The following is a 12424-nucleotide window of genomic DNA, read 5'->3' on the forward strand; positions in this document are numbered from 1 at the left end:
ATATTTTGAACATAGGACACTTTACCAGAAACATTAGACATTTAGCTCTGGTCCCTTGAGTTACTATGTCAAACTAAAAGGATATATTCAATGTAATAAGTAATGTTTTTGTATATTCATCTGTAAATTCAATCCAATCAGAAGTTTTTACATAGCTTTGACATCTATATTATTGAGATGATCATAGCCTGATGGGTGAGTTTTACCAGGTTTGGTATTCAAATATTATTTACTGTCAAGAACTAGTTGCCACCTCCAGCCTTGCAAAACCCTAAGTTTTTAGACTTTCTGGTAATTTTTTTCCTCCTCACAAAGGAAGTAATTATTTTCTAACTTCAAAATATGTTATAAAATTATAACAATGACTATCTTCTCCCTGGGGTTAGAAAATCCTCAAATATGTTGTAAGCTTTCCAAATAGTATTAGGTGATAATGTACCAAATGTCTGTGCCTTCTATATTTAATTTCCAGCATTAAATGAGGTATTGTTTTTATCTTAAAAAAATAAATTGACTATGGTGCTGATACCTGTTAGTGGTTTCGTTTCACAAGCTCCACTCTTCAAGAGCTCAACCCATACTCATCAGTTTAGCATATCATCAGCTAATCTTCAGTAACACTGAGTCCACCTTTGAAAGGACTTCATAAAGAAAACTACTAAGTCTTTGTTTTTTGTTGTATATCCGGTGCTCATAATGGTCACATAGGCTTCCAAGCTAATGAATCCTGTTCCTTCACTGGTATTTGAGTAGAATTACAAGAACCCCACAGAGACTTGCACTAACTCAAAAGCAACATGAAATTTCACAATATGTCATGCTCACATAACAAGGATGAAGGAAACTCCTACAAAAATGTGTTTCTTATAATCTCTGCAGAGCCTATTTCCATTTTAATGATCATCATGGTATCTACATGATACACATGTAAACACTGATAACATAGACAGTTGAAAATATTATGTGGGAAAATAAGACTGAATTAATGATAAAAATAAGCTAATAAAATTATTTTTATATAAGCAAAGTAGACATTATGGAAAAGGCAGTAGGGTTACCATGGAGATGCTAAATTTTGATATTATATGCACCAAATAAATAACTCCAATAAAAGTTATCATCATACCCATGATAGGATTAATTCAACTTAAATGAACATTCTGGAATTCAAGAGGTTTCTCTAGAGAACAGACAGGTCATGACAGGACATATTGATTGTGGAATTCATCATGGATCTGAATGGAGTAAAGAACAGGATGTCCACTTCAGTAACCTCAGTCTCATCAGCTTACCTCATGAACTTTTTTCTAGATGGAGACATTATTCCCATTTCTAAGGAAGTTTTTTAAGGTTTCATAGTATTGGTAAAACTGCAAGAACAAGCATTTCCTTGAGTGTATTTGTATTTATTCAGTTCGTATAGTTTAAGTCCTTTTACATGTTTGATGGAATTTCCACTTACTTACTTTTGCTTCTCCTTGGTGAAGCTCTTTCCACTCACTAACCCACAAATAAATAATAAGGGGATTTATGTCCTTGTTACTCTTTTATTCTGATATCCATTACCTGGAGCAGGTGTTTTTTAAGACCAGAGTACTAGGGTCATAAAGCATGTAAGGGATATTTGAAGCTTACAAATTTCCCTTTCTTAGTTTACACTTTATAATAGAGCACTTATAAATAATCAATTGCTGTATATATGTTATATATATAGCTTCACTATATATAAATAAAAATTTGCCAGTACTTCAAAGAACAGCACTTCTTAGTAGAATTGATTCAAATTAAATCTCAATAAGTAATAGAATAAGTAGAAAAAACTCTGATAGGATAAATGGAATTTAAGAATCATGATTAAAAGATACAGTGCATTATGAATTCATGTACCCACAACCTCCTGGATACACATGACTTTTAGAAAACAAAACATTATCAAAATTGATCATACCCATGTCCTAATATAAATTTCAATATATATCACAGAGATATATACTGAATATACAGAATATTATATCTTCCACTAGTTGTATTTTGCTAAAAATCAGTAACAGAGAGTTAATGAAAAAATTCCATACTAATGTTAGAACCAGACTTCTAACCCAGAAGTCTGATCCTGGGAGGTTCTAACATTTCTAGTTTGGTTACTTGCTCCAAAAAAGAAAATGATATCAAATCACAAAAATATTTTAAACAACATAGCTGTGTTGGGAAGATGAAAAGTAAAAATTTAATCTGTCTTCCTGACACTTACATGAGTTTTAGGCTTAAACAGAAGAACTGTGGCAGAGGGCAAAAGGTATACATAAGGAGGCAGTACTGGACAAAGTGTGGTGTTGTTGATCATTATCCCTGTTGTGCTTCTGCAATGTCCTCTGAATAAGTCCTTATTGCTTAAGGGACCATCTGGTTCCTGTGAGATGACGGCTACTTCTTGTGGGGGGATAGTGATCTCATCATAGGTAATCTACCTTCCATGCTACTCTGTTCCTAGAATGCAAGGTCTCTTCAGGTTTTGGTAAATGACTGGAGACTTTCAGGAGGATTTTGGGAGACTGGAACATGATGTTGTAAAGCTGACAAGATACCTCAGTTACTCTTTGTGCTTTTACATTCCTTGAGTAATAAACATGCTTGCTTGCAGAGTTCAGTAGGAGCCTGACCAAAAGATGTAAGGCTAAGAAGACAAATACAAAATGAGGGCATCAATGTCAGGTGTTTATTCTGTTTTTAGTTACCTTGTGACCCAAGTGAGGATTAAATTAAGTGCTTTCTCACAAAAGCATTTTCTAAGTCATAGTTATAAATGGAAACAAACTTATATCTTCAGAATATTCAGAGTAAAATAAATAAGTATACAGGTTGATGAAAAGTCATAATGACAATTAGAAAACATTTAAAGTATAAATATAACATTTAAACCTTAGTGACAGCTGGGGGAGTGGCTCAAGAGTTAGAATTTCTGCCTAGCAAGCATGAGGCCCAGAGTTTGAACCATAGTACCACCAAAAGCAAAGAAAGTTATGAAACCTTAGCAACAAATGGATGATGATTCTTGAAGGAAAATGTATAACTTTAAAATAAATGTGGTAGAGAGAAATTACAAAAATTAATGTCTTAAGTATTTGTTTCAGAAAATTAGGAAAGTAATTCATGTATACTCAAAAGAAGGCAAAATCAGTAAACAATAAGAGAAAAATTATCTAAAGGTAATGCATTTGAAATTATTAACCAAGGCATATTTGGTTCAGGAATTTACTGGTACAAAATAGATGAAAATTCAGGTGAAATAAATAATGAAACAAGTACAAATATCAATGTTAAAAACTGACAGGAAATATTCTATATACATTAAAAATATGATTATAAGATATTATACCAAAAGTACATGAAAATATCATTGGCTGAATTTGACAATTATTTAGAAAACTAAGAGCAAGGTTAATAGACAACAAAGTAACTCCAGATTAAAATCATAGACAATAATGGTCATGCACCCAAGAATATATCTGATATTAAGAACATTCATGGACTTTTTATCATCATTGTCCCTAAAAACATCAACCAAAGTGTGCAGTTCCATTAGAATAGATTGAAAATTGTGAATATTGGTTCCATTAATACAGCTCCACAATAAGAAGATCTATCTCCCTATGCAATATGATAAATTTTAAACACATATTATTGATTAAAATAAGTTACATTCAGAAGAATAGCTATACTTTTATTTCTTTTATATTCAGTTCAAAACAAGAGAAATGTACCCCAATGTTCAGGAATATATTGTAAATATAAAATACATTAAATGAAACATGACACCAGTTTCAATGATCAGTGATAATGTTGGGGAGTAGGGTCATAAAGCTGTGTAAGGGACATTTGAAGCTTAAAAATTTCCCTTTCTTAGTTTACACTTTATAGTAGAGCACTTATAAATAATCAATTGCTCTATATATGTCATATATAATCATGAATGGACAGGAGAAAAAGAAAAACACAAAATGAACATTTCTTAACAGAAAGTTATGAGGCTAGCAAATGCTTAACACAACATCTTGATATCACAATGTGAGAAATAAAAATTTAATTTCAATATTCCTTAAGAACACAGCTACAAATATTCTAGCACAATATTTACAAACTGATTTGAACAATAGATAATATAGGATAATACACTACAGGCAAGATAGATGTAACTCAGTGTTGCAATTTTGTTTAGTGCTAGAAAGCTATTTTTTTATAATTTAGCATAATTGCTGGTTAAAAGGTGTATATGATGAGTAACTTAGGGCTGCATAAAGATAAATCAGCAAAATAGGGCTATTGTGGAAGCATTTTTAATTCTTAAGAGAATCAACAAATAATCATCAGGAGACATCATCATTTAGGAAGATTTCATTACCATTCCTAAAAGACACTTTTAGTAATCTGAAAGAAAAGGAAGGCAAAGAGCAGAAAAAGGAAACTGAAAAGTTTTACTATTTAAAGTACTTTCTTTAGACTGGATAGTCTTATGACAAATAGACTTTTAATGTTTTGCTTCACATATTATCATTCACTTAACAAGTCCTCAACCTTTGAGTAGACTCTGGTATGCTCCTTTCCACTTTACATGCAACTAGGGAACAGAGAATAATTTTCCTGGACAAGTATATTCGTCAGTGAAATGCAAAATTGGGGAGTGAGTAGTGGACATTCCAACATTACCCTTGCCCATCCAAGTACAGGAAGTCCATAGGACACCAAAAAGACATATTCAGAATAGAACCACTCTGCTGCATACTACAGTTTAAAAAAATTAACACAGAGAACAAGGAGAGAATAGTGAAGGGTATGAGAGAAAAAGAAAACTTAAAGGTAAGCTCATCAAAATAATGGCTGATTTATCAACAGAAATCTTAAATGCAAGAAGGTCATAGAGTGAGGTATTTTGAGCACTGAAAGAAAATAGTTTCAGTCCTAGGATACTCTACCCAGCAAAACTATCATTCAAAACTGAAGGTGGAATAAAAACTTTGCATGATAAACAGAAACTAAAACAAAACATGACCACTAAAACAGCACTCCATGAGATTCTGAAGGAACTCCTAGACATAGAAGATGAAAATAAACATTGTTATGAAAGGACTGGAATTATTACATCTCTATACAAGATCACACAAGTAATTAGAGACTAGCATAGTGCTAGTTATACACACGAAGCCTTGTACACCAAAAACAACTAAATCCAGGAATCACCACATACCTCTCAGTATTAACACTGAATGTTAACTATTTCAACTCTCCCACCAACAGACATTGATTGGCAAACTGGATCAAAAAGGGAGACCTGATGATTTGTTTTTGAGAGGAAACCCACTTAACAGACAGAAACAAACATTGGCTTAGGGTGAAAGGACAGAAAATATTTACCAAGCCAATGGACCCTAAATACAGGTAGGTGTAGCCTTACTTATATCATATAAAGCAGACTTCAAACTGAAATTAGTCAGAAGAGACAAAGAAGATCTCTAATACTAATACTAATAAAATGAGCAATACATCAGGAGGAAATAACAATTATCAACTTATACATGCTCAACATTGATGCACCCAACTTCACTAAACATACACTACTGGACTTAAACAGATAGACCCCAACACAGTGGTAGTGGAGACTTTATTACACTTCTATCACCAATACATAGGTCATCCAAACGAAATGTCAAAAAAAAAAAAACTCCAGAATTGAATGGGCCTGGTAGACATCTACAGAGCATTCCATCCTGCAATAGGACAATACACATTCTTCTCAGTAACCCATGAAACTTTCTCCAAAAAAGACCTCATTTTAGGTCACAAAGCAAGTCTTAAAAAATATAGGAAAACTGAAATAACTGCATGCATAATGTCTGACAACCATGCAATAAAACTACAACTCAACAACAAAAGAAACCTCAGAATATACTCAAACACATGGAAACTGAAGTACACATTGCTCTATGATCAGTGGGTCATTGACAAAATAAGGGAGGAAATTGAAGAGCTACTGGAATTCCATTAAAATGAAAGCACATCCTATCAGAACCCATGGAACACAGCAAAGGCAGTGCTAAGCCTAACCTTTTTAGCCACAAATGCATATATTAAAAACACAGAAAGATTTCAAATAAATGACCTAATGCTGCATCTCAAACTCCTAGTAAAACAAGAACAAGCTAAACCAAAAACTACCAGGAGAAAAATAATGAAAATAAGGATCACAATTAATGAAATAAATAAACACACACATAAACACACACGTACACACACACACACACACACACACACACAAAGAATCAAGGAAACAAAAAGCTGGTTCTTTGAAAAGATAAATAAGACTGATAAACCCTTAGCAAATCTGACTAAGATGAGGGAAAAGACTAACATTAATAAAATTAGAAAAGAAAAAGAGATCACAACAAATACCAAAGAAATTCAAGGAATCATTGAAAACCTATATTCTTTGAAAACCTATATTTAAATAAATTGAAAAAACTAGAAGAAATGGACAAATATCTAGAAACCGATTACCATTCAAAATTGAACCAAGAGGATATAAGTCCCTTAAATAAATGTATAAAAAGCAACAAAATTGAAGCAGTAATAGTCTCCCAAAAAACAAAAGTCTAGGACCTGATGGATTCAGTGTTGAATTCTACCAGACCTTTATATAAGAACAACTACAGCCAGGTGCCAGTGGCTCACACCTGTAATCCTACCAACTCAGGAGGCAGAGATTAGGAGTATCATAGTTTGAAGCCAGCCTGGATAAACAGTATTGTGAGATCCTATCTCGAAAAAACCCTTCACAAAAAAGGGCTGGTGGAGTGGCTCAAGGTGTAGGTCCTGAATTTAAGCCACAGTATCCCAAAAATAGAAAAAATACCAACACTTCTCAAATATTTTCACAAAATACAAAGAAAAGGAACACTCCCAAATTCATTCCATGAAGCCAGCATTTACACTTTCCCTGAACCTGAGAAAGACAAAATCAAAAAGAGAATTACAGGTTGATTTCTTTAATGAAGCTAGATGCAAACATCCTCAATGAAATAATGGCAGACTGAATTCAATAGCATATCAAAAATCATACATCATGATCAAGTCAGTTTCATAACAGGGATTCAGGGATAGTTTAACATATGCAAATATCAATGCAATACACCGCATTGATAGACGCAAAAAACGAAACCACATGATCATCTCAATAGATGCAAAAAAAGACTTTGACAAAATTCAATATCCTTTCATGATAAAAGCTCTGATGAATGTAGGAATAGAAGGAATGTACATCAACATGATAAAGTCTATATATGACAAGCCTACAACCAACATCATACTAAATGGGTTAAGTAAGGAATGAGACAGTGTGTCCAGTCTCTCCACTCTTATTTAATCTAGTCTTGGAATTCTTAGCCAGTGCAATGAGATATGAAGAAGAAATGAAAAGAATGCAAATAGGAAAGGGTTTTTTAAAAATCTCTGTGAGAATGTCATTGGGATATTTAGTGGGAATTGTGTTGAACATGTAGATTGCTTTTGGTAGTATAGGCATTTTTAACATGTTGATTCTCCCAATCTATGATCATGGGAGATTTTTCCATCTTCTACAGTCCTTGATTTCTTTCTTCAATGGTTTGTATTTTTTCCTCATAGAGGTCACTCATATCCTTTGTTAAGTTTATTCCTAGGTATTTGATTTTTTGGGGGGCTATTGTGAATGGGATTGTTTTCCTATATTCTTTCCTTATCTGCTCATTATTGGTGTATAGAAAAGCTGCTGATTTTCATAAGTTGATTTTGTTTTGTAACCTGCTACTTTGCTGAAGCTGTTTGTGATGTCTAGAAGATTTTTGCTGGAGTTTTTTAAGTCTTTTAGGTATAAAATCATATCATCTGTGAATAGGGATTGTTAGACTTCTTCCTTACCTATTTGAATTACTTTTATTTCTTCTTGTCTTCTTGCTCTGGCTACGAATTCCAACACTATGTTGAATAAAGAGTGGGGAGAGTGGGCACTCTTGTCCCATTCCAGATCTTAGGGGAAATGGTTTCAGTTTTTCCCCATTAAGTATTATGTTACCTATGGATTTGTGATATATAGCTTTTATTATGTTGAGGTGCATTCCTTCTATTCCTAGTTTCATCAAAATTTTTATCATAAAAAGATGCTGAATTTTGTCAAAGTCTTTTTCTGCATCTATTGAGATGATCAAGTGGTTTTGTCAAGTGGTTTTGCTTCTGTTAATGTGCTGTATTGCATTTAATGGTTTGCTTATGTTGAAACATCCCTGCATCCCTGGGATGAAGCCAACTTGATTGTGGTATATGATCTTTCTGATGTGCTGTTGAATTTGGTTTGTCAAATTTGGTTTGATTTTATTGAGAATTTTTGCATCTATGTTCATTAAAGAGATTGGCCTGTAATTTTCTTTTTTTGTTGTGTCCATCCTTGGTTTGGGGATGAGTGTCATACTGGCTTCATAAATGAGGTTGGGTTTAGTAGTGTTCCTTCGCTTTGCATTTCATGGAAAAGTTTAAGGAGTATTGGTGTTAATTCTTTAAAGATCTGGTAGATTTCAGTGGAGAGTCCATCAAGTCCTGGACTTTTCTTTTTTGGGGGACTCTATTGCTGCTTCAGTTTCATTACATGTCATAGATCTCTTTATGTGATTAATTTTGGATAGTCATATATATCCATAATTTGTCCATTTCTTCTAGATTTTCCAATTGATTTGAATATAGGTTTTCAAATAATCCTTGATAATTCCCTGGATTTCCTTTATAATTATTGTTATCATGCCTTTTTCATTTCTGATTTTATTAACTTGGGTCTTTTCCCTCCTTGTTTTAGTCAGATTTGACTTTTGGGGTGTTAATCCCCTGTTATCTTTCCTTTGACTCAGTTACTGTGCTGTGATTGGCTTAGTCATTAGCTAGGTTGATGTGCTATTTCTGATCCCTGACCTGGAGGTATAAATTACTAGTAAAAAATTCACTGCTTCAATGCTAGACCACTTGTTTATATAATATGTAGGGAGCCCTTGGTGATATTGTCTATATGCAGTGAGTCTGGAGGTATAATGTTTGCATAAAGGTATATATAGGTATTTAAAGAGATGGTGCTAGAGAAAGGGGCAGAAAGGGGGAATGAGGTGAAGGGAGAGGTGTATGAGGCATGAGGGTTTTAGGGCACTAAGTCCATAGTGTGTGTTGATGGTTTTTTTGTGGCAGAGTGTTTGCCAAGGGATGGGAATGATGGGGTAACATATAAAGGTGGTATAATAGACTATTCAATGGGCGGTGCGTATTGAGGAGGTCAGGGTAGCAGAGGGAGAGGGAAGAGAAGGAGAAGAAGGTAGGGAGAAGGAAGGAAGGAAGAGGATGGAAAGAAAAGAGAAAAAATAAATTCAGGGAGAGAAAGGCAAGTGGAACAATAGAGAGCTAAGCAAATTTATGTTTGTATAGAATGGAAGAGGGATGTCTGTAACAGTAAACTGGAAGAAAAATGAAGGAAATAAAAATTTTAAATTAAAAAAATATGTATGTAAAAAAATATATCAGTTCAATGAATGTTCTGTACTCTTTCCTCTGATTGCAGGTTCAGGTGGTTATGTTTTTACAGGGAGTTTGACCAAGACATTGTCCCTTCTTAAGGTTTGTATGTTGGGCTGCATGGCAATAGATGTTGCTCCTCCCTATCAGATGGCTTTGGGAGGAATCAGCTCTGGATGTTTGAGCCTGGGCTTCCATAGTGGGATGGATCCAATTAGCGTGGCAGGTTCTCAGAAGTGGTTCCATGAAGAGCTGGTAAATGAACAGTCACCAGTCCCTTCCACTAGCAGGTCAAGGCTGTGCATTAGAAAAGAGCTTTTCTCTTGGTAAGACTGTCAGTTACACCTTACTTGCAGTTTCTCTAGGGCAATGCTATGTGTAGCTTTCACCACAGTGCTGCTGAGTCACCCCATCCCCACACAGGCTTTTTCAGCAACTAGTTCTGCCCTTCTGCCTCTGGGAAGAAGGCCAATCTTCCTTCCATGTGTTTGGCCACTAGTTTTGTTCAGGGGGGTGCAATTGGCTCTCCACCTACACTAGAATGTGTGGTTCTTTCCAAAACAGATAATGTGTCCTGCTCAACTGGTGAGTTTTTAGATTCACTAGGGTGAAAATGGATCAGCTATTGGGCAGCATAGGCAGGTGGCAATCAGAAGTTATATGTTCATGCCTATTATGGCAGGTTAGGGTCTTCCCAGATGCTTGCAGTTCCCTTTCTGTGGTTCTCTGCATGGCATTTTTGCTTTACCCACCCAGGCAGAAAGGAAATATGAGTGAGAAAAGAAAAAAAGAAGATGTTTCCCAACTAGAAGGTTGGCCAGCTGCTGCCTGACTCTGTGCCCAGATGTTCCCTGCTGGCAAACAGACAGGTGGACTAGCAGATGCCTAACCTATACCCAACGGTTATGCATTATAAAAGATAGTTTAAGGGTCAGTTAATGAATATTATGTGCCCCCTATGTACTGGTGGTATCTTGGTTGGCAGAAAAAGCAAGATTACCAGATCCTCGCTGCCACAAAAATCTGGAGTACTTGTTTGAAATCACGCAGGTCAAGGTCCCAGGGTCCATCAGCTCTCTGCTGTCTTGTTCTGTCCAAATTTTACTTTTAAATATAAGAATTTTTAACTTATCTGAATGTGACAGTTAGCTTCTCGCTATCCTGTCCTACTGGAAAATTCAAATATAGAGTCTTCATGGTTTATAAGATTGGGACTATGGATAAAAAAGAATTGCAAGTTGAGTTCACAGGGGACTGTTACCAGAGGACCTACTGATGTCCTCTCCAAGTGATTTGGATTATGACTTCAGAGTAATTGGGTATCTACAGTTCCTAGAATGAATGCTCCAGTGGTCAAGAGCAAACTGCATAGCTTTGTATGATTAGCTTCAATTCCTAGAACAACATTTCTACATTTTGTATTAGTTGAAGCTGTCAGAAATCATCCTAGATTGAAAGGGGACTTACACTCCAAATGTCCACAGGAAGAGTGGAAAAGAATTTATGGTATGGTTTAAAATTCCCATACACTCTTCAAGATAATTCTTACAACAAGAAATAGGTTTTCTCCATTTTTTCAGTGTTGAGTCTATTTTAAATACTCTGCATGTGTGAGGTTGGTAACGAGGTTGTACGCTGATCGCATACCCAAGATACATACTACATTTTCTAGCTGGAGGCTTAAAATTCTAAGCCCCAAGATAATAGATGAATCTAATGAATAAATATGTCACAATGAATATAATTTTATGGATGACATTGAAAATTATAAATGAAAATGTGTCCGTATTACAGATTAGCAAATGGAGATTTAAATTCCAATGTAAAGCTCTATATGTAAAACATAACCAATGCCATAGAAGCAGGGAACATAGTCTGTTCTTGAAATTGCTCAGAACCACAAAAATATAGGTGCTGATTTTAAGAAATGAGATGTTTGTGGAAACATACATTGTGGGATTTAAAGATTCTCTCAGTGGTCATAATTAAAATAGAAGGAAGAGGCTCATTGTACATTCCATATGAGTGTAGCTGGAATCAATCAGTAAATGGTGGTTGAAGGCAGACATTCCCTATGAACAAACATGCCAAGCACAATGGAGAATTTGTTTATGATGGTTTATGGTATAGAATTCATATTGGGGTTTTTTGGAAATTGATTAAATGTATTGATAAATAGGAATAGGAAGGTCTCCCTGACTGATTTTGTTCTCACCTGCTTGGCCATCTCTAGGACATGTTATGGACAAAAATGTGTGTTATAGCTTTTTATATAATTAGTGGGAAAACATTTTTCACTAAGAGTCTAGTGATGAGTTTTGCCATTTTTTGGACAGCATCAAATAATTTATACTATACTATGCACACACTACCTGCCTTAGTGTATTCTATTTCTTCAAGATCGTGAACTTCTGTAATCGTGTTTTCTTATGTATGAAATGGAGAATTCACAATGTGCTTCAAATGATTGAACAGGGAGCAATCATCTATTTCTGCGTATTTCTCATTTTCATGGAACCATTATCTAACATCCTGATTTAAGAACAAGTAATAATGGAAATAAATTTAACATTCAATTTCATGCTCACTTTATATGATTCCTTATCGCATTTTTCTACCATGATCCTCATCATCTTTTTCTGGTATCACTTACTTTCCTGTTTTAAATCCTCTCCTTATGGCACCACACCAGGCAAATGAAGCTACAGGTTGTATATTCTAGGGACTCTAGCACAAAGGCTCTGATAAGAGCTATGAAAATTCAGATCCCTTTCCTAGTTCTCTTTATTATGTATTTTTAAGCAACCTCATGTTATTCTTGACCTATTTTATTGCACAATGTGTTGTGGTA

This window comes from Castor canadensis, chromosome 6, assembly GCF_047511655.1.
Source record: "Castor canadensis chromosome 6, mCasCan1.hap1v2, whole genome shotgun sequence".
NCBI lineage: Eukaryota > Metazoa > Chordata > Mammalia > Rodentia > Castoridae > Castor > Castor canadensis.